This window comes from Sphaerodactylus townsendi, linkage group LG05 (assembly GCF_021028975.2).
Source record: "Sphaerodactylus townsendi isolate TG3544 linkage group LG05, MPM_Stown_v2.3, whole genome shotgun sequence".
Lineage (NCBI taxonomy): Eukaryota > Metazoa > Chordata > Lepidosauria > Squamata > Sphaerodactylidae > Sphaerodactylus > Sphaerodactylus townsendi.
Window position 1 is genome coordinate 87,158,017 of NC_059429.1, and position 20,786 is coordinate 87,178,802.

Sequence of the window (20,786 nt, forward strand, 5' to 3'; positions counted from 1 at the left end):
TAAAATTATATATAGTTTAGTGCCTCAAAACTGGTTTCTTGCCAGTTCACTAAGTCAGATGCTGGTGCTACCTGAGCTGTTGTTATTATCCAGGAACAAATAAATACATCAACAACTTCTAGCTGTGCAGTGTCCCCAGATCCCTGAGTACATTTTCAACTCATAACAAGTGGCATGTTACTGAAAAACACTGTAATGCCAAGAACAACAAAGATCCAACCTCAAAAGCAGAAACAACTGTAAATCCAATTTTCATGATGGCATATTCACAAGTTACACTGGATGAATTCAGTGGCCATTTATCAAGTGAATTTTGAAAGTAAGAGATACCAGACTATACTCCTTTCTGAAAAACACTATTTCTGTGAGATTTATAAGACCCTCAATTGTTAATTAACAAAATATCTTTAATAGTAAAGTTATGGTCTAGATGAGATAACATTGGCCCCAAAAGAGTAGATGCAGTACATATTGGGTTACCAGCTCCAAGTTGGAAAATACCTGGAGATTTTGGGTGTAGAACCTGAGAAGAGTAAGATTTGGGGAGGGAAGGGACTTCAATGAGGCATAGTATCATAGGCCCTTTCCGCACGGGCGTTTTATGGTGCCCTGGGGATGGCAAAAACGTTGCCCCCAGGGAGCCATTCGCACAGGGGGCGCAGCTGCTTTGCAGCTGCATCACCGGACCGGCGCAAAGCCGGCATTTCCCAACCTTGCTCTGGGAGCGAGGTTGTTGGGAAATGCCAGCTTGGAGCCGCTGCCGTGTGAACCTCCCCCCAAGGCGCCCTCCCCCCCACTCCCCCCGTCACTTACCTGGCCCCTGGCCCTTCGGCGCGTCGCCGAGGCCTGGGGACATGCCCCCTGCCCTGCGACGGCAAGCGAGGCCTTGAGGGCCGAGGAAGCGTGTCTCCAGGCCGCCGGTGGCGATGCCGAAGAACCAGGAACAAGCCGAATCAGCTGGAGGCGACAGCGTTCCCGTGGCGCCGTCGTCCCAACCGGTTCTGGGACCGTCCATGCGGACATCCCGGCGTCGATGTCCGAGTGCGGCGTGGATTATGCCGACCCAACCCCTTCCGCCTCCGTGCGGAAGGGGCCATAGAGTCCATCTCCCCAAGCAACCATTTCCTCCAGGTGAACTGATTTCTGTCACCTGGAGGTCGGATATGTCCCAAAGAGATCTCAGAAAGCTGCCACCTGGAGGACAGCGGCTGTAAATACATACAATATGTTTTTCCTCAGTAACTGTTCACTCTTCCATGCTATATTCCAGCTGCTCATCTTGAAGCTGAGTTAAGTGAATTTTCTTTGGCTTTGAAGACACTCAAGTGCATAATTCTCTCATGGGCTGTTTTCATATTTTAAGGAATTAAAAGTATTCATTTAAAAACACATTCTGCCTCCCCCTTTATAAGCTTTCAAGGGAGCTCACAAAGATGAAAACAGTTAAATATAAAATCCTAAACTCTAACTAAAACCCATACATATTGCATTCAAATTAAACAGACAAGGGAGAGCAAACATGCATTGTTTAATAAATACGTGGGCAAATAACACTGTTTCAACTTGGCTCAGAAAAAGAGAGTATCAGTTTTATTCCTAAGAATGCTGTTCTACAAAGGGGACCGAAAACTAAAAAAAAATCCCCTCCTGGTCTCTTACAGCAGGTGTCTGACCTCAGAAGATGATCTCAATACATGGGCAAGTTAATTTGGGAGCAGGTAGTCCTCTGCATACCCAGGCCCCAGCTGTCAAAACCAGCCCTTTTCAATACACCCAGTGCTCATGGTATTTGCAGTGCATTAGCTCACATATAAGCCAGCCCTGACAAGAATAAACCCCAAAGTGCAGCTCTTGCCACACCTGAAACAGCTCCACATCCCACTGAAAACTGAGACTGGCATAGGTTTTGTTTCTCTTTAGCATCAAATACAGCTCAGTTTCAAATGTATGCGTCTGGCATTTGCTGACCTGCCATCTGATTGAACAGTTTCCTTGCCATGGCAACCACTACTACAGAAAGGAAAAAAATACATTCTTTTTCACCTGGAAAATACTGTGTGGGTAAAATAAATGTTTTAAGCGTAGGAAGAAATAAATTAAAGTAGACTGTTTGGATGATTCAGGATTTCCTCATTGCACTTTGATAGATATGGGGAAACACTCCTAGTATTTGCTCACAATGATTTTGCCTCTTTCTCTTCTCTGTGGTCACTGAGGGTTTCTCTGTTTCTTACCACTTCCAAAACACAGCCCTTGAACATTTCTCCAAATTTAATAAGAATAGTATGAAACTTTTAAAAATAATAATTGCAAGCTATGCAACAAGGGTGATAGTCTTAGAATGGTGGATGAAAGTGCTGTCAGGTTGCAGCCAATTTATGATGATCCTGTAGGCTTTTCAAGGCAAGAAGATGCTCAGTGGTGGTTTGCCATTACCTGCCTCTGTGTAGCAACTTGAATTCCCTTAGTGTTCTCCCATTCAAATACTAACCAGGGCCAATTCTGCTAAGTTTCCAAGGTTTAGCAACAGTGGGCTAGTCATACATGTCACAGCATTATTGAAATATTCTACCCCAAACTGTGCTCTCACATCTTACTTAGGGACTGTTATCCTAAGCACATTTACTTGAAACCAATGGATCTTAATTCCGTGTAAATTAAGATCAGATTATGATCATATTTTTCCAAAGCATCAAAATACAGGATTTGTTTATAAGGATTTTCTGCACTCTGTTTTCATGGAAGTAGTGGTTCTCACAGATCCATAACAATAGCATGGGTCATAGTCTTCCCCAAACTGTACAGTAGGGTTACAAATAATCTGGAGAAAAAATTGTTGTCTTTCTAACAGTGACTTAATGTGTAAAAATAGGCACATGAAGCTTTAAAGAACATGCTCCTAAGCTAGCATTAAAGAAACAGGACTTCTTTTATTATTTGTGGCTGATGTTCACCAGGCTACATTCCAGCATATTTTCTTCACAAGTCCTTGTTGAGGTCTTGGCTGTACTTTGCCAAGTACTTTTAAACATTTTTTTTTTTGGCCAGGAATGCTTCTTGCTTGTTTCGTCATTACAGCAGTCAAGCTGGCCAGGTATTTATCCATCACATTTTATTCTATCCTTCCTCCAAAGAGCTCTGGGCAGCACATTTATTTCTCTCCTGGTATCTTTTGGCCTCAGACACACACAAACACACAATGCTCTGTGAGGTGGATCAGGGAGTGAGAAACTGATTCTCTGAACTTTATGGTTGAACAAAGATTTGAAATGACACTGCATTTCTAACTGACCACCCTAACCATTATACTACACTGGCTCCTACAACAGTTATAGCAACTATGTGGCCAGGAAAAAAGTATAAACCAGATTATGGGCATGTATCTTTCCCAGTCTGAGAACAAACATGTAGGCAGAATTTGAGGAGAAGAGTATCTTTTAACTTCTTTGGTAATGTCTCAAGCAGCGGGTAGAGTAGTTAACTCTGGCTTAGGAAATTTGTAGAGATTTGTGAGCGGGGAACAGGAAAGAAAGATGTTCAGTGGGGATGTGATGTCATAGAGCTCATCCCTTGAAGCTGCTATTTCATCCAAGCTCATCCCTTGAAGCTGCTATTTCATCCAAGGGAACTAATTTTTGCTGTCTGGAGATCATGTAGAATTCTGGGAGAAGTCCAGAGTCCACTGGAGGTTAGCAGCCATAGCAGAGAGTGGAGCTCCACCATCTGTCTAGTCAATTCAATCTGTTCTTTTTAAAGTTCTCTTACTATGATTCTATGCCCTCCTTTGTGAACCTGTTCCATATTTTTTCTTTGCATCAGCCATGCAGTGTCAGACTCTTCTCAACTTCTCTGAACCAGAGGTTTTAAGGCATGTATTACACAGACTGGTTAAGACGAATGAGGCACTTCAGGAGAATACAGTAGTTCATGTCCAGCTGTGCCTCATTTGTTACTTTCCAAATGTGGGACCAAAGAAAAATGAGATGATTAGCCAAACTGACTTCTGATAATGGGAAGCATAATTATTGGTCAGAATGCCAGTAGGACCACGTGAGATTATCCAGTCTGCTGAAATTAGCTGGAGAAATCATTCGACCCCCATCAGATATCTGGCAGGTGTCATCTATGACAGGGCCTGAGAGTGGCATCACCAAGGCTTTGGCATTCTTTCCATCAGATAAATATTTGGACCCATCACCATGTTTTTACAAGGCAGACAGACCACACTCTTTCTCCCCACCCCACCCCCATTTTATTTAGCATCGCTTTAAAACAGTAAATCAAAACAAAACTCAAAGTAATTACCTCCTGAGTAATAATTTACCAAAAAGACAAAGCTGAAAGAAGTTGCAAAATCTTTTATACAGATGAAAATGGAAATAAATATAGCCAAACTGATAACAAAAATATTCTAACTTTGTCAGTGAAAACAACGAACAGAGAACAAATCCTGTTTACATAGCTTTGAAACCCATGAATTTGGTTTATCTTTCTAATTTACAACTCAGAATGACTGCCTGTGCTTTACAACGTCTTTCAATTTGCTTTTGGTTGAATTCGTGAGGATGATGGAAGTTGCTGTTGACTGTTTTTGCTTCAATGCAAACTAATTTTTGGATTATTTTCTAATTCTAATTCATTTTGATTTTTAATAGCTTTTTAACTGTAATTTGCATTTGTATTTTATTATAAACTGCTTTGGTAATGCTACTGAAAAGCATGATATGTATGTTTAAATAAATACACATAGTTATGATCAGTGGTGGGATCCAAAAATTTTAGTAACAGGTTCCCATGGTGGTGGGATTCAAACTGTGGCATAGTGCCAATGGGGCTGGCCAGGGCACGATGGGGGCGTGACTGGGCATTCCGGAGGCAGGGCATTCCTGGGTGGGGCTGTGGCAAGGACGAGGCTGCTCTTGGGGTCCTTGGGCGGGGAGGGAAGCTTGAATGCACGCCTTTGACACAGAGGCTGCCACGCATACTTGCCGGTGCACCTCCTGCTAGACTGCTTCAAGTTCTGCGCGCTACTGCTGAGAGGAGGGGCGTAACTAAGGCAAAAATCACGTGGCAAAATCACCAATTAGTAACCCCCTCTCAGCACACACAAATAATTAGTAACCTACTCTCGGGAACCTGTGAGAACCTGCTGGATCCCACCTCTGGTTATGACATTTGCCTAGAGTTTGCTCAGTTCAAGATGGTGGTAGGTATGTAAAAGTAACTATGCTAATGATATATCTCATAAACAAGCATGAAGGGAATCCTCTGAGATGGGGCCAGTTAGAATACATATCACTAAGACAGATGTTCCAGTGGACTTGTATAAGGCAACTTAAAGTGTCCATATGTTCAGAAGCCCATCTTGCTTTTTTTCTTTTTTTCTTTTTGGAGGGCCTGTTGGAACCATATGGAATTTTAATGGATTGATAAATTCCTGTCAGGATTTAAGTATCTTGAAAAATGGATGTCCCACAGAAGAAGAAAAAATAATTTCACGCTAACTCCCTGATTTTACATGCCATCCTCTAAGTTTCTTCCATACTCCTGATATTACAAATGTTTTATGCACAGTGAAAAGATTGCATTAGGCCTAGGATGAACCATATGTAAAATGCAAAATATGTTTTGGGTATCTGCTGGGTATAATATTCATGCCACATCCCATTCTGTGGGATTTAGAAAACATCTAGTATGGGATAGTGTAACCCCCATGCCCTGAATGGATTGGCCCAGAATGGGTTGACCCAGTAAGGGGGTGGAGACTCGGAGCAGCAGAGAGGCTGAAAGAGCTCTTTTGCAGAAGAACAAGGCTACCAGACTCGGACCTTGATTTCTATAAGCCCTTAACACCTTGTTAAGGGTTTCTTTTGTGGTTGTAATGGGTGAGAGTTCTCCTGGAGACCTTCATCATGTTGCAACCTGTTCATCAAGCCCTTGGAGTCTTCAGGAGCCAGCCACCAGCAAAGAAGAATTTGGACTTGGCAATATCAGTAGACTGTAAATAGAAGGACTTGAAATGCAACCTGAACAGGACCTTGAATTGTAACGTTAAATGTTGATGTTATATGTTATATGTAAAGAAAAGTAAACCATTTTGTTGTTTAAAAATTGTTGTTGCAACTCATTCCAAGTACTGCCCCACAGAACCCACTGTTAGAGGTTACAATAGCACTATTGCTTGCCTCTGTTTCTCATGAATAAAAACAGTCCTCCTTGCCAAATGACATGTCAATGAAGCAACAAAATTCAGAGAAGAAATAAAAATGCATCTTACTTTGGGATCAAGAAATGTGACAATACATGCAACACAGCCTCAAACATATTCATGGAGGGTTGAACAAGTAATGGGACATCTGACACATTATGGTGCAGCATAACTTTAAGCTTTGCCATTATCAGAGATTAAGCTTTAACAATAAATAGCAACAACTCACCAAACCAACACACATTTTTTATTTTGCAGTAGCATTTGATTAATTTCAGAGGGCATCTTAAAAGCTGTGCTGAATGGGAGGACCCACACGGCATAATGACTTATTCATGGTCACACAGACACACACACATAATCTGATGACCTCTAAGAGGCATGGCTTTTTTTTTTACTCATCTGCCAAGCAACGCTTCAAGCTGTTTTTGTTTTTACAATTTTCAAGAAGCAGCTCAATATGGTCTCACAAAATCAGACCTTTTCTTTAGAACAAGAAATGAGTTTTAACTCAAGACATTCCAGACTCCTAGGCACGGTAAGTCTGGAATTCCTCCACCCCACCAAAATGTATGCATAATTACTCACATACCGTTTGTGATCTTGTCTTCTCCTGGGAGGCTGCCGTCTTTGGTAAATAGGAGGTAAACTGAAAGAGATGCCGATTGTTTGTTTGTAGAGAAGGAGCAGAGGGAAAGGATGACCCAGCTGCACAAATCCAACTCTCATAATCTTCACTTTTGGTTACAGGAGCTGGAAGACAATAACATGCGGAGGAATCCCCATCTGCTTTAGTGACCTCTATTCACTCAGTGCCTAGAGTCAGCTAGAAAAGCGTGTGTGTGTGTGTGTTTCGATGCACTGGATTACAAGAGCCAGAATAAGCCTTTTTATGGCTCCCACGGCTGCACAGGAAGTTTAGCAACAGGATCTCATATGGCAAATTGGTGGGGAGAATTCTGGAGGCAATACAAGGCAAGGGAGGATGAAAATGTCAGGTGCTGATGAAAAAACAATTGGAACAAATTTCAAACTGCAGTGGGCTGTGTACAGCTGTAGAGTAATCTCAGTGCTAACACTGATGTGTTAATATCAGCTTACATCAGCTACTTTTACTGGATTCCTCTCCTCATATCAAGTTCTCTGGCCCCTGCCCCCAGTACACTGCAACTATAATGCTAACTCTGCACCCAAATAAAACACTGTCTTTTCCAGTATACACTCTCCCCCTCCCATCTCTGTACCCAAGGCATAATAGACTACATATGATGAGACATTTTGTGATCTTGATTTAAAAATAGAGGCATTAGTGTCAAAGAACTACCACCTCTACCAAGAGCAAGCCCTTTCCTTCCCATGAAAGCTGTAAACCTTTGCTCTGTATGTCTTCAGTTCCAGCACAAAGCCCTTAGGCTCAGAATGTATCTGGCTGGTGACCATCAGCTTGAACGACTGATAGGACAGGACACTGATGTGTTCCTGTCACTGCACTTTATCAGCCTCAGTTGAACTGCTCAGTCCACCTTGAGGCTTCCTTGCTATTACTATTCCTCTCCCTCCAAATGTTCTGCTCATTGGAGAGCACCATAAAAAATCAGGCAGGATCCAGCAACCATATATAATAATGGTAGGCTTTCCCCAAGGCTATCCATTTTAAATCAAGATAGGTCTCTTCCATTCTGATATTTTGTCAGATTGCTGGTTGATGTGTACTTATGCACTACAGTGGAATCATCAAAATTAGATATAATTTACAACCATAATTTTTTATGTGTGAACATGGAAATCATGGAACAAAATCCACGATCCTGAACAGGGCACTGTTTGGCCACACATTATAAAATGTTCAATAATAATTCAACAGTTATTTTGGCTTATGTTAGCAATTGCTCTTGGTGTCTATGTGTAGCTGACTAGATTAATTTAAATAGAGCCTGAGTTTTAATCAAGCATCTTAAACAAGACCCTTCCATTCTCAATGATGGGTTGTTCTACGAATTTAGTAAAACTTTAGTCACAATTAAGTTTAGTTCTCTGAGTAGGGAATTTTTTGGAGATTTGGGGTGAAGTTTGGAGAAGGAAAAGATTGGGGAGGGAAAGACCTTGGCAAGACATAATGCCTTGGAGTTCACCTTCCAAAGCATCCATTTTTGCCAGGGAAACTGATGTCTGCAGTCTGGAGATCAGTTGTAATTCTGGGAGATATCCAGACCCTTCCTGGAAGTTGGCAACCCTATTTGTCAAGCACAGCTTAGATTTCTAGCAGGGTAACAATCTTTGTTTGATGATCAGATTTGAGCTCCATCACAATAACAAAATGTCTGAGCAGAACTATTGAGTTTCAGTGGTCATATTGAAATGTGCCTATACTACAAATGAGTTTTTTTGTGGAACAGATATGCAGATTGCATGAAATCTGACATCATTCAGTCCCCAGATAAAAAACACACATTTTCAAAAACAAAGCAACAAAAACACCCCAAAGGAGAAAAACCAAGTAACCCTCCATTTTAAATACCCTGTGAAAACCTCCCCAGATAATCTAGTTAACAGCCAAACACCTGGTCCCTTCTACAGGCATGGTGGCTATTTGTGCTTTTTCCAGGTGAGGGGGACAAAGATAACATCCGAAAGACTAAAAAAAAACCCCTGAGACATAAGCTTTGTGAATCAGCATCCACTTTGTGACAAAAGCTTGTACTATAAGAAATGTGCTAGTCTTTAAGGGGTCACAAGAATCTTTGTTGTGTCAGGTATACCCAACTAACAGTGTAGTGCAATCCTATGCAGAGTTAGTCCAGTCTAAGCCCATTTGTTTCAATAGGTTTAGACTGGAGTAACCCTGCATAGGATTGTGCTGAAAGACAATTGCCACATGTATTTTGAAAGCGCTAACAGAAGATTTGCTGTCTTCTGCTTCCACCCAGAGTGGTTTAGTCAGATTTTGGCCAGTTCAAGAAAGCAGCTCTGTTTTCAAAAGCAAAACAAGACACAAAAAATATAAGAGTCAATAAACAAGCTGACTACAGAGACTTCAGATCACGTCAGCTTCTCATCCCCCAACAGTTATTTTAATCTCCTTGAGCTATCTAAAGGGAGGATTTAATTTGCATATAAATAGAATGTTTAGGAACTGAACCAATCTATTGCTAAAATGCAAATTTGGGCCAAGTAGGTTGTAGTGATTTGATGTTTTCAGAGCATCAGGGTGCAGTCCTGTACAGGCTTTCACAGCCATATTGGTACCAGGAGTTAGATCCTTACAGGTTAGTCCCTGCCAGTACACAGAGAGCCTGAAGATGCAGCTACCTCATTCATACTGAAGCTAATAGGGTAAGATTTTATGGTTAAGTAACTGATGTGTGCATCAGAGCCTCAACACTAGCAAATAGATCATTATATCCACCAGCTGTTCAAAGAGACTTTGGAGCATATTAAAAAAAATTACCTGCAAATAAGAAACCTTTCCCTTCTCCTTATTTCACCATGCTGCTAACTCTCAGTTGTTTTCTTCTTTTCTTAAAAGAAATTAAAACAAAATAATGCAATGAAACTTAAGAATGAGACATGCTTTACCTCATGAGATCCAATACTTATGGTCTTCTGAAGTATGAAAAACTTTACAGGGATCAGGAGCATAACCAGAAAAAATGGAGCCTGGGGCAAGAAGTAAAATTGTGCCCCGGGGGGGCTGGATCCATTAACAGTCCCCCACTGCCATCGTCCTTTCCCCGCAAAAAACCTCTGTGGTACGTTCAAAATTGAACTTGTCCAAGCAGCACCAAGGCCAGCAAGGCACTGGGCTGAAGACAAGGCCAGGGAGGGCATGCTCCTTCCCCAACCATGTCTCCGCCACAGTGCCTTGCCAGCCTTGGTGCTGCTTGGATAGCTAGAAGGAAAGTAAGCTGAATTTTAAAGCAGCCGTTTGCTTACTTTCCTTCTAGCCATCAGAGTGCTGCAGCACCAAGACCAGCAAGACCACTGGGGGTGGGGTCAAGGCCAGAGGGGGCACACTCCTTCCCTGGCCTTGTTTCTGGCCCCAGTGTCTTGCTGGCCTTGGCGCTGCAGAGGCTCAGCACGAGATGGAGGGGAATGGAGTTTAAGAGAGCTTCTTCTTCCGAGGGTGGAAGGAGTTAGGGTTAGAATCCAAAACTTTACTCTCCAGAGGGAAAATGGCAAAATCTAATTGAATCATCCAAAAAAGAAAAAGTGTTCTCACCACCAGATCTACTGAACTAGTAGGCACTAGAGTTCATAAACAAGCTTCCGTAAACCCCATCTGAAGGCAATGTCTGAACCACACAAGTTATTAGGATAGGTTTTTACTTTTCTGTTCTCTTGTACTCATTATGGTTTTTTTTTTGGTTTATCCTCTATATCTTTGTAGGCTCACTTAATAGGCCACATTTTATCTTGTAGTTTGATAGATATGCACAAGCACTTTCACCATCTATTTTCTGCGTCTTATGAAGTAGGCCATGGGCACAATAAAGTGGTTAGCCTATAAGGAACCTCAGCAATGTTTGCTGTTTTGAAACAAATAAACACACATAACCATATTGCTCCATAATTTACAATGGACAGAAGCTCAGTCTTCTTACAGTCACTAGGGTCACTGATGATGGTGGAAAACTATCATAAATGGGAAGTAAGCAAAGAAACTAGATGAAAAGAACACATCTTTGGGCACTTGAAGACAACGTATATATTTTGACATAAGTTTTTATGAGCCAGATCCCAATGTGTCAGATACACAAAGGATCCCCATGGCAGACATAACTCACCCATACAACTAGCACGTCTGAAAAGATTCAGTCAAAAGAGTAAACAGTCTAATCAGAGAGGGAGTGGGATATTTTCTAACTAGTAATGAACTGGCAGGGATGTGGAATGGTATGGTATAGCTTGATCTTGTCAGATCTCGGAAGCTAAGCAAGATCTGTACTTGGAAGGGAGATCACCAAGAAAGACTTCAGAGGAAGGCTATGGCAAACCTCTTCTGCTTAATCACTTGTCTTGAAAACCTTGTGGGATTACCAAGTTGTTTGTGACTTGACTGCACTTTGCACACAGATACACAATGAACTGGCAAAATACACTGAATAGTGTACAAAGCCTCTAAAGAAGAAAATTACTTTCTTTGATGAGCCAATTGCTCTCCAAATCAAGACTGGTAGTATCAAATCTACATACAAATTCTAGTTTTGTACACTGGAGTCTCCCCTTTAAACTCCATTGCAGAAATATGGCAAGTTAAATGATGCAAATGAATGTGCTAGACAACCCACAAGGGGTTGCAAGGTTCCCCTGCAGGTTTCCCCATGCTGTATAGCACTGCTGAGTAATGACAGTTACCTCGTATTTTTCAGCAAACCTCGACGGTATGGCACTTTTCCAATGTTGTGAGCACTGCACCAATGCCGTTTACGCATTTAAGGTGTTCCGCAGATATGGTGATCAAGTTAGTAGCAGGGTTGCCTGCCGCCGCTACCATGCATATATCCACGTTTAAAACAGCTAGTTCATTGCTGGTGGTAAATAAATTATTCAAAGTATGCTGTTGGTTAGCAAGGGCAGGTCTCTGCTGCCACTAACATTCAGCCTGGTGAAAAGGAAATACCATCTTTCAGGAGACATCGTAGATCCCTGCTGTCTCTGCTGGTCCTGCTCTGTAGAAGACAGACACTGGGAATCCATTCTAACACTGCTGATCTGCCTGCAGTTCAGATCAGTACTTGAGGTTTGGGTAAAGCCTGTATGTGTTTGTCCCTGTTGAAAGGACCGTAATATCGGTGGTGATACATCCAGCTGCTTAACTCCAAAACAATGCAGGTCGCGTGGTAATTTCTGGATGATAGCTAGAAGCGTGTTATGTATGTAGCCAGCTGGGTTTCAGTAAAAAAGTTATTTATACGTCCATTACTTTGTTGTGCAGTGGAGTCCGGAAAATAAACCTGTTGTATAATGACTTTTTAATAATATCATAATATCTCTTTTATCTCCCTACTCCTTTTTGTTTTGCTTGTATACATGCACATGTGTATGTCATTGAGGATGATATTTCTCACATATGAAGTGGGACAGGGTTGCCAGTCTTTCTAAGCCTGCAGGCATCATTGGCATTCTGACACAGCGAGGTGGGCCGTACTACAACATGACTGCCACTGTAGGCAGAGTTGACCACAGCATGGCAGGGAGTGAGGTCATGCATAACTTTAACTCTTTTAACATTTCAGGCAGAAGCTCTGTTTAACTGGGTATTTTTTTAAATGAACATGTTGTTCATTTTCATGCTTACATAGAGCTTACCTTCAGTCACACAGTGAACATCTTTGTGCTGTGGTGGCAGCTGCTGCCAATAGTTTTTTTAAAAGTTTGCTCTGACAGAAATCTGATCAGAATTCTTGATGGACCTCACTCACTTTCTAAAAACAGTGGGCAGATGGCAAGAAAAGGGGCCACAGTTTTCCATGGTTCTCACAGACACCATGTTGGGGACTCCTCAAGAAGTTCCTGGTTCACTAAAGTTTATGCCATAACAAATGTATTAGCAGTTAAGGTGCCACATCACTTTTTGCCATGATTGCAAGGCTCATTTGCTCTGGATTCTATACTGTTGGAAAGTGGTGTGTGTGTGTGTGTGTGTGTGTGTGTGTGTGTGTGTGTGTGTGTGTGTGTGTGTTCCTGCTTCTTCATAGCAAGTTGGAACATTTGTTCACCTCCCAGAATTTTCTCTGATTTTTGTCAAACCTACTTTCCTCCAGAGCTTTGGGAAAGATTGCAGCAAGGCTCAAGGGCTGTCATATGAGTGGTAAAGTTCAGATTTTCCAGGTCACACAGTAGCTCTGTAGTAGTGCACTGCCGTAATCTAAAGCAGTGCCGTGAGTAGAACGCTGGGACGCCTAACGGACCCGCGGCCTTGTCGTCGTGATCGCGACCCCCACTCCTCATCCCCCCCATGAGTCACGGGTCATGAACTGTCTGGTTCAAAGTCACCGGGCGCAGGAACAATGCCCGCCCCCCAGGTGAGGATTAGGCTCAGACGCCAGCGTCACGCTCCTCTCGCCGTAGCCAGATGAGATCATGCATCACATGATGATTCCCGACCTTCCAGCTCTCCCGGAACTCCTCCCTCAGTCCTCCCTCCTACACGCCTCCCAATAGGATAACAATAAAGGTGCCAGGAACCGCAGACGAGGGCTTCGCTAGGAACCACGGACCTCCTCGGTCTCCCGCTGCCTGGCGACTTCCACCAGATGTTATCATCACGCTCTTATCTTCGTTTCTACGCTTGACCACGTGGATCGACTACAAGCTGGTGTGCAAAACCCTCGAGTTCCCCAACCTCCACCCTGCTCACCGCCATGCTTCGGGCGGGTCATGATACCGGCATCCCGGCTGGATCGGCATCCCGCGATCTGGGACCACCCGTGCTGTATGTCAGCCTGTCCTCTGGATCGGCGCATCCAGAGACACGCTGCCCTAGGACATCCTCTCGGCCCGGACGGAACACCGTGAAGTATGGGAGAAGCTTGGGTAAAAGCAGGGGCTTATGACAGCACGCTGGATCTAACTGGAAAGCTGCTAACGAATGCCGCAGGGTCCCTCGTGAAGAGAAGGGGATAAGCAAAATTGCTGAGGAGATTGCTTCAGCGTCCATGGTACCCAGAGGGGGACATTGAATCTAAGGACTGGGAGAAACATCGGGCGACTCTTCGCGATAATAGAGCCCGCCGGGACATGTCGCTGCTACTGACGCGGAGATACGTTTTGTCGCCATCAGCCTGCAGACCTATGTCTCTTTGCTGTAGGTCATTCCTTTCGATCTTTTCACCTTCAATCTCAACCCCGAATTTTCTATCCACTAGCTGGACGCTTCGTCCTCCTTCTGCCCCCCCCGCCTCCTTCACTCCATTTCAAACTCTCCTTCCGCTCAGCCGCCTCCCCTTTGCTCCTCGCTTCTTCATTTTCTCCGGGTTACTGCACCTCCGCTGGCCATTTAATGGCGCTGGTTTCAAAACTCGCAGAACGCATTAGCCACGCATCTGCAGAAGAAAGAAAACCCTGACGGACGATGCCGGTGATTCTGCATTGCGCCCCGCCCACTTCACAGATACTCGAGGGGGGGGGAGGGTGGCGCCATCAGGCGGGTTGTCCGAAAGCACGCTTCCCCAAACTATAACATCCTTTACCGGCTCTCCGCCAAGGCAATGCGAGACGAGGGAGTCACTAGCCCCACGCTTCGAGAGGGCATGCTGGAGTAACACCGCCAAGGGAACCACCTAATGGTTCCAGATGACTGGAAGACCACCTTTCGTGATGCTCCTGAGCCCTGCAACAATTTGTGGTCTGGGAAAGTGAGTTCCGCCATGGCAGTGCTTCAACAGAGCAGCCACCTCTGGCGGCCTACACCGCCGCTATCGTGCAGCTTGTATGGCTTCATGCTTTCGGGCCAACTCCTACCCAGATCAGGATTTGTCCTGGGGCCCCTGAGGCCACCCTCACTAAGCTTCTGCGCGCTTCTATAAGGCATTTGTTGCAAGGTCCCTAACGCCCGACCAGCCAACCCAGAGTTTCCTCCCTCCATCCGGCCAAACCCCACGAGAGCCCTATGCCGATTTTGTAGAACAGGCTCCAGGAAGCGGCCAAGAGGCAGGTAGATAGCCAGGGAGGCTGCCCAAAACGAGCTCCTCATGCTTCTACCGCAAAGGAGAACGCCTCACGCATTTTAGGCAATCGGGCTCTGGGGCAAAAAATCCTGAACTGGCCGCGACATGCTTAAAGGCTTGCCAGGACATCGGATCCTCCGCTTCACCGGCTGGCCTCCGCCGCAGCACTTCCTCCTCCGGGCGGGAGGCAGTTCCCAGGATGACTGCTTTAACTTCCGCGCAGACCCGACACTCCTCGGAAGCGAGTGTAGGCAGCTCCAGCCGGGGGGCCTACAACCCCGGCGGGAGGAGGGTCCCTCCCCAGGAGGGAGAAGGCCACCAAAAACCCGGTTGCCCACGTTGTGAGAAGGCTTCCACTGGAGAAGCGACTGCCCGCCGATGGAAAACCGCCCGGGCTGCCTCCCCAGCCCAGAACAAGGGAGGAGAGTACTAGAGCAGCCTCAAACGCCAAGAGCCCCTACCAAAACCACCCCCTCTGGAAGCGGCATCTCGCCGCATGCACTCCAGCCCATCTCCTTTAAGTTCCCCACGCAGGTTTCCTTGTCAGCCCAACTCCAGTATGACGGTGCCTATCCCTACCGGGATACCGCTACAGGCTAGTGCTGAAACGTCTTCTTGCTGGAACAGGGCACCGTTCATCGCCCTTCGAGTGATCGACTCCACGCACTAAGGACCCGATCCAATTCCAGGTCTGGACAAACATCCCACAGGAGCTGCCCGGGCCGGAGCCAGCTGCATCTGCGCCAGCTGATTCTCTTCTTGCCCCATGCGCTGCCCGCCGTCAGCCCAATAAAGGCTACGAGCCCCAGCAGCCAACATGGGCGCAGCCTACACCCACCGCGTCGCAGCGGTAGAGACGCTTATCGAGCCCTCCGGCCCATATCTGAGCCGCCATAGAAGGGGATGTAAGTTCAAGGGCTCGGTGGACACCGCGCTGATGTTACCGCCACTGTGAGCAGCCGAGGTCTTGACCAGTGGCCGTAATCGGTGGCTTGCCCGCGACATCTGGGGTGAGACAAACCGCTGAGACGGGAGTATCGCCAGCTCACGGTCCAACAGCTCCAGGACTTCGGAAGGCAGCTCAGTCCGCCATTATTTTGGGACATCCATGTCAATCTCTGGGGAAGGGGACTCATGCCCAGCTGTGGTCAAAACGATTTGGTCTGGACCGGGTAAAATGGGCAGTACAGATCGTTGATCCCAATCTTGCCTCCAAAAATTATTTTCTACCTCCTCGCAGGAAACCTGTTTCCCTCTCCCTCCTCTTCTCCCTTCTGTTTTTTTTCGATCAGCAAAGGCGGGAGGCCAATTGGCTGACTGGCCCCGGGATTAAATCTGGAGCCCGGCCCTGATACCGTAGGCACCGGGTCAGGACAGGCCCCAGTTTAAAAAAGGCTGCCGCCATTATGCCCCTAATACCCACAAGGCTGTTGCAAACACAGATCCTCTCATGAGTTTGCGTGGGTGAGATTGTTTACACGCCGGCTTGAAGCCGGCCGCCTTTAAGGAAGCGGTCGGTCAGCATGACAATCCTCAGGATAATTCGGATCACAAAATTTAGCACCATCCCGCCTCCTGCATTAGCCACTTCAAAGGTCACGGTAAGTGCAACTCCCCTGCAAAGAACCCCTTTTCCTCTTCCTTTGTGTGTGCAGGAATGCCTCTAATTGCCGGATTAAGCTTCATCCTGGATGCACCTATCCCCCAAAAGGTGCTCCTAAAGCCCCCCTTTGTGTTTGCTGATTTAAGCATGCATACCCACAATCCCCTAGGACCTTATCCCTATCCCTGGTGGCTCGGACTCCTCGCCTCTTTGACGCACTTCTTTTGATGATCTTCAGTTAACACCTCACTAGGTCGCTTCTACACTCCTGCCCTCCCTGTCAAACAACTAAAGAAAGAGGGAGTGTAGGCGCTCCCCCAGGAAAAGGTTGCATTAAAAAAGCAACCTTCACAGGCTGCAAAACAAGCCTTCTTCCCTCCCATATTAAATCTAAACACTTAACTTCGATCCCGCATCTCCCGCCACCGCTCTAGAGACTGAGCCTGGCGAGACCTCGCCCCCCCCCGGGTAACCTGGGAAAGGGGTGTGTGTTTCAGTCCCTCTTCCTGCTGTGGTTCCCGGGTGGACTCCGACTGAGCCCGCCATGACAGGCCAACCCATGGAATGGCTTGGTGAGGAAACCAACTCCCATCCCGAGATGGAACGATCATCTCTAGAGGATCCCGCCCAGCGATCTCCACCGGAACGCCGGCCGCCAATGCCCAAAGACCGAACAACCTGGGGAGACGCTAAAGCCACCACCAGCCAGGCTCCCTAGCGCCGCTTTCAAGCGCCAGCAAGACCACCCCGAGACACCCGAGGCCTCGCGGCTGTGCCTTTATATCAATACCGGCCAGTCCAGCGACCACCATCTCAGCAGCCTGTTTCATGCTGCCTCACTGCCGAGTAGCGATCTGCCACCCCTGACGAAGCTTTCACCAGGACCAACATCTGGGAGCAGCTTGCCGTCACGTCAACGCGCCTGCCTCCTTCTGCTCTGGGCCAGTACTCCAGGGAGTCGGAGAACCTGCTAAGCTCCTGCCTGCTCTCGCCTGTAGCACCGGAGACTTCCTGCCCGGTCTGAGCTGACCTTCCATGAATGCCTCATCCATCAGATACTCTATGAAGCCGCATCGGGGACCGTCGTCTAAACCCTCGGGTTGGCTTCTCCTTGTCACCAAAACTGTCTACTAACCACGACTCCAACACCTGGCGCTCGGGCATCACCGGGCGCAGTTAAACGTGGAACCACTGGGCCCATTCGTCAGTTTCCTGCCAGTTGGAACTACGCACATGGAGGACATCTCCCCGTGTTCGGAAACATCCTGCTCCCCCAGGGGCTGGTTCTGGACTCCGCGGGAGAGGACATTTAACTACATTCCCACCGACTCCCCTGCCGAACCTCTTTGCTGCCTCTAGTCGCCTCACCATTTAATCCTACCTCTCAGGCTTCCACCTCTGAGCCTGGACGCCGGGCCGGGCCGGGCCTCGGGCTCTGCCTCGGACTCGCACCTCCTGCCGAGATGACGCCGAGTGTCGCCTCCAAGCGGGAGTGCCCTGCCTCCCCGAACTTCCCTAGTGGGAGTCCCCGACTCGGCTTCCTTACAATGTGCAGAACGGCTGGCCGCTGGCCTGTGCCCTGCTAAGTCCATCACCTACCTCCACCGCTTCTGATGCCCTGGCCTCCCAGCAGCAGGAACTGGGCCAAGCCACCCTAGACAACGTCGCGGCCATTGATTACTTGTTGTTGCTACATCACCAAGGTTGTGAGAATGTACATAATATGTGTTGCGTTTTAATCTTTCTGATAAATTCCCAGTTGATTCACACATGAAAGTGCGTGAGCTGCAAGAAGATTGTATCTAATCTGAAGTTAAGGATGTTTTACTCCTCATTGGTGGTCAGCCCTCTGGAGCTGGCTGCCGGGAGGATGGTTGAGTGCTATTGTACAGCTCTGCATTGAATTCTAATTGTGTGCCTCGTCAATCGGATCTTGTTTCGCCTAATGCGCAATCTAATATTGCCTTCGCACCTTAACATGTGCTTCAAGAAACCCCTCGAATTTCCCCTTACCCCGAAACTAAGTTCTATCAGCCATACACAAGCAGCTTCAGTTTGACCGATGTGAAGCCGCTGAGGAGACAAGCCGTCCCTCTAAATGCGCCTTTAGCATCTCGCCCTCCCTTCTCTAAAATGCAAAAGCGATAGGAGATGTAGTAGTGCACTGTCACCCTAGCAGTGCCGTGAGTAGAACGCTAGGATGCCAACCGGATTCTCGCGCCTTGCCGTCGCGATCGCGACTCCCCACTCTCATCCCCCATGAGTCCACGGGTCATGAGGAACTGTTCGGCTGAGTCACCGGGCTTGCAGGAACAATGGTCTTGCTCCCCAGGTGAGGATTAGGCTCAGACAGCCAGACGCTCCCTCTCCTCAAGACGTAGCCAGATGATGAGATCATGCATCACATGATGATCTCCCCACTCCCCGCTTCATCCCGAGACTCCCGATCCTCCCTTCCTACACTTTAATAGGATAACAATAAAAGGTGCCAGGAACCGGCAGACGAGACTTCCGCTAGGAACCACCCGGACCTCCTCGGGCTCCCGCACAAGCTGGCTGCATCTCCACCAGATGTTATCTCCGCCTACGCCTACCGCTCCATATTACATTTGCTGACCACGGCTCCATCTGCAGCCATTTCTCCTACACTTGTTGCCATGGCGGTCATTTCCACCCCCTGCCCACAGTGGTATTTTTAATTCGTAGTTGAGTATAATTGCATAGTTATAATAATACAAAGTTTGTTATATCAGGTTCTTTGAATTCTGAGCTCTGTTTTTTTTAAGCCTGTTTTGTTGCAGAGATATGAGGGGGGAAACATATCTCCACTACAAAAGGGACTAGAAACTTTCTTTAAAAATGAATTCTGGGAATTCAAAGAACCTGATACGCAGATTGTCATACCGTTATAACAATATAATGATATTCAACTACTGATTTTTTTAAAATCCAAAAAGGCCTAGGGTTTGGGGGCATGGTCACTGTCACAGGACTGGATCAGGGGAATTGCAAAATAACATAACATGTAGAAGACCTATTGTCACTGCCCTGTACTGGCAGAGGCAGCAGCAGCGGGGAAACTATATAAATGTGTCCCTGTCTGGAGCACATTTTTGTTGAGGTTGCAACACGTAACGGAAATAGAGTGGCATGCAAGGGAGGTGAGGGAAGGGGGCCAGCATCTGGACATGGCTCACCCACCCTAGCAGAAGGAGAAGGAGGGGAGGGAGGGGTGGCATGCAAGGAGAGAGAGGGAGTAAGGGGTGGCATGCAAGGGAGTGGGAGGGGTCCTGGCATCTGGACATGGCTCACCCACCCTAGCAAAGGGAGGGGGAGGGGTGGCATGCAAGGGAGGGGAGGGGCCCCGGCATCTGGTCATGGCCCACCCACCCTAACAGAAGGAGGGGAAGGGGAGTGAGTGAGGGGTGGCATGCAAGGGAAGGGGAGGGGAATCTAAATAAATACAGATTATTGATGTCAATGAAAGTACACACCACTACTTTGCATTAATATGATCACAATATTCCTCCTTGGCACCTTGTACAAAAAAAGTCTTGCAGATCCTGAAAGCCGAATTTTGCTGCATCTCCAGCTGTAGCCACATGTCTGAAGAAAGTTGCAGAGCCCTTGCAATCTAATTTTAGCAGATACTAAAAATAAATTTAGTCCCTTGTCTTTCTAACTTAACCCATATAACTTAACCCATTTAAAACATACAATTAATTTTCCAGTCATTGATGTTCACGGCGATGATTTCTTAGAATATTCTTTTAATTGGCTTACCTTGGCATAGCAGAAGATAACAGCTTCAGACTATCAACTGCAAAAAATCAAAAGAAGGGATCTACCAAAGCTGGGGAGGCAGGAGGATTGAACTAGATTTAAAAAATACATTGCAGAGAACGATGACAATACAAAATCCAAGGTGTATGGTTCAGGATTGATGCTCAGCTCAGAACTGACAAACAAGATTGAAGCTTAAGAGCCATGCTTCTATAATGTAAGGTTCTTGATACAAAAAGACAGAAGCTGGCTTTGTCTAGCAAGTCCTTTTCAAAAGGTTAAAAAAAAACCCTGTAAATGACAGTCTCCAGAGCTTCCTGTACCTTCAGTGAATGCTTGGGGGGAGGGAGGGGGAGAAGATGCTTTGTGTAAAAAGAGACAGTCACCATTACTGCCATGGAAACAAACTCATCAAAGAGATGTAAGGAGCCAGACTGTTGAAGGAAAGGAAAATGAGAGAAAAATAGACTGACAGCATGGTATGCAGCGAGGAGAAGTTTGTATATAGCTGCTTGTTAAGCTG

General features: G+C 46.3%; 1 protein-coding gene across 8 annotated transcripts in view; it reads right to left on the reverse strand.

The window, feature by feature from the left end:
• KLHDC8A (kelch domain containing 8A) overlaps nucleotides 1-20,540 on the reverse strand; it is a 37,637-nt gene extending 17,097 nt beyond the window's left edge. For 3 of the 8 annotated variants that reach the window (XM_048496342.1, XM_048496340.1, XM_048496333.1), the window contains exons 1-3: nucleotides 20,264-20,540; nucleotides 9,657-9,726; nucleotides 6,801-6,961 (exon numbers count right to left, since the gene is read on the reverse strand). The gene's annotated coding sequence lies outside the window, so the exon portion shown is untranslated. Of the gene's footprint in view, nucleotides 1-6,437; nucleotides 6,504-6,796; nucleotides 7,074-9,656; nucleotides 9,727-20,263 lie in introns of those variants that run through there. The other 5 variants (XM_048496334.1, XM_048496338.1, XM_048496339.1 and 2 more) reach the window with 4 other exon arrangements.
• Between the last annotated feature and the right edge of the window lie 246 nt (nucleotides 20,541-20,786).